This window comes from Crassostrea angulata, unplaced genomic scaffold (assembly GCF_025612915.1).
Source record: "Crassostrea angulata isolate pt1a10 unplaced genomic scaffold, ASM2561291v2 HiC_scaffold_288, whole genome shotgun sequence".
NCBI classification, from domain to species: Eukaryota; Metazoa; Mollusca; class Bivalvia; order Ostreida; family Ostreidae; genus Magallana; species Magallana angulata.
In genome coordinates this window covers 946-3750 of record NW_026441841.1, presented here as the reverse complement: position 1 = coordinate 3750, position 2805 = coordinate 946, and the positions used below count along the sequence as shown (strand labels likewise).

Genomic DNA, 2805 nt, shown 5'->3' with positions numbered 1-2805 from the left:
AAACAAGATTTGTCGCCAACGTTTTTGATTAATGACCAAAAAAAAAACAAACCCGGAGCTTACTACAACCATTTTGTGTTGCAATTTAGAACGGAAACTTTTAGACGTTATCCTGCGTTATAGTTTTTTTTGGTATTAGTTTACTGTTCAGTTAACACCATGCAAGTATACATTTTAAAGATTTTTCTAGGAAAATTGTTCAGTGATGTTGGTTTGCATACATTTTTAGTAACTGGTCCATAATATTGACCAACTTATAATGTTCAAGTAAGCATTGTATTTTTCCAAAAGAGTGTGGTCATGGACATTATGGTGCTGAGTGTCAACAAGAATGTGGACACTGCCGTGACTTAACTCAGTGCGTCAACACCAAAGGGTCATGCTTAACTGGGTGTGAAGCTGGGTATCGTGGTGAAACCTGTGAAACACGTAAGTGGAAGATTAATTCACTAACGGTCATGTTTAACGGGATTCGAAATGGGTTATGATGGGGAAACATGTAAAGCATGGGAGTGGAAATATAATATATTTTAAGAAAGAACAGGAAAACAATTTTAACTTACATTTTAGTTGAGGAAATGGCAAGCATCCATTTTACATGTATCTAGCTGACAGATGTAAGTATAATTTATACGTTAACCATTACTTTCAGCTTGTCCACACGGATTCTTTGGACCAGACTGTGTTCACGAATGTAACGACATCTGTGATGGTTGTAACAGATTCAATGGTTCTTGTGATTCTGGATGTAACCCCGGATGGCAGGGATATGAGTGTCAAGATGGTAATGAAGTGCACACAGAGTGTTTAAGTTGATCTATGGAGAGAACATCTCAGTTACATGAGTAAAACATGTTTGAAGTTTATAGATGAACAATTATTGTATTCAGTAATTACACATAAGTTATAAGTATTACAGTCAGTGTGTATATGTTAATATTGCTAAAGAGATTAGTCAGTATACAATGTTGTTTATTTTTAAGACAATTAATATTAGTTTCAGTGTCATTTTATTCGAATAATATATTTTGGATAAAGTTATTGAATAACAAAGTGTTTGCTTAGGGTAACGCACTTTAACTGAAGATGCTATATAATAATAAAATGACTTTATTTCAAAGTAAAATCTATAAACAACAAATACAAGCAATAAAAAAAATTATATATACTATTATATAAAATATTTGGACTCCCTCTCCTTTAGTAAAAAGATAATTTCAAATGTTTATAAATTACAAACTTATATGTTAATGTATGTAAATTTTTCCAATCGGATTTTTACTTTTAGCGTTAATAATTCAGATATAAGCCAAAAAAAAAGGTTCTGTATGATTTTATACTCGTTTAAAATAGTTGCTATTGAATTCATTCCTTGGATATAATTTACAAAAAAATGTAGGATGGTTTACAACATAACATTTTTTTTTCCTCACCAGCTTGTGACAAGGAATCATTTGGTGATAACTGCAGTAAAACATGTGGACACTGTCGTGACGTCAACCACTGTTCCAATATTAACGGAACATGTTTGACTGGATGTGATGTTGGTTATCACGGGGACTTGTGTAAAACACGTAAGTTATAACGCTCAACAAGGTATGGACTTCAGACTCATCCTGCTCTCTATAAAACATGTTTGATGATCATTTTATGCAAAACACAATTTAATTCTGCAAGACAAATTAATTTAAACTTCCTTGATATAATTTAGAATTATTGATTTATCAGAATTAGATATTAAATACATTAATACAACTTTAATATAATGTTATTGTGATGTACATTTACCTTCTCTAAAAATAATATAATAAAAAGTTAACTTGCTGGAACCGACTGAATAGTAATGTTGTCACCTCCAATCTTTTGTTAGTTGACAATATTTCTATCATTCAATTGACAGAATGCCAGAGTTGGATTCTATGTTCGTATTTGCTTCATAATCCTTGTGTTTAATGTAGCCTGCCCTTACGGATTTTTTGGACAAGATTGTGCTGACAGATGTAACGACATCTGTGATGGCTGTAACAGATTCAATGGTTCTTGTGATACTGGGTGTAACCCCGGATGGCAGGGATATGAGTGTCAAAATGGTAATGAACATTTTGTACATATAAATAATATGTACTGAATTAGTCAAACCAACTTTTACTAACATCTTACTTGAAGAATACATATATTGTGTATATGTGTACTAATTACTGAGTAATTGACGAAGCAAAATATAAGGTATCGATAGTAAAATAATCTTAAAGATTATCCATGAACTAAAACTCTAATATTAGTATCATACAGTCATCTTTACTTGGATTTACATGTACTGTGGAAATAATATGTTTAAGGCAATAAAACTGTTTATAACCATCTTAAGATTAATCTATGTCAATTGAGCTGATTTTTTTTCTAACGATCAAAATCTTTAGACGAAGAGTAATATTAAAAGTGGATATATTCAGTGTATTTTACCAAACAATAATAGCAAAACATTAAGTCACTACACACATCTTATTTTGTATGCAATGATTGTGTTACAAAGATAAATGCAACAAAACTGATTTTCAAAACGCGCAGTCGTCTGAAGTCGTAAGTGTGTCGTCATGTTCAGCATTGTTATCATCTCAGCCAATTTTTGATGTAGCCAAAGAAGAATAATTCCTATAAATTTTTAAAAAAAATGTTTTTTAACAATTGACAAATGCATGTCCAATGTCCAGTGAATTAATTCAATCGTTCAAGTACCCCCCCCCCCCCACCCCCACCCCCCACACACACAAAATAATCTTGCTCTATTATAAATTTATATCTTTT

General features: G+C 31.6%; 1 long non-coding RNA gene across 1 annotated transcript; it reads left to right on the top strand.

Annotated features, from left to right (window-relative positions):
* Nucleotides 1–717: 717 nt before the first annotated feature.
* On the top strand, nucleotides 718–2069 carry LOC128170037 (uncharacterized). The gene is made up of 3 exons (XR_008241652.1): nucleotides 718–784; nucleotides 1437–1574; nucleotides 1959–2069. It is a non-coding gene; the product is annotated as an uncharacterized LOC128170037 (long non-coding RNA).
* The last annotated feature ends 736 nt before the right edge of the window (nucleotides 2070–2805 follow it).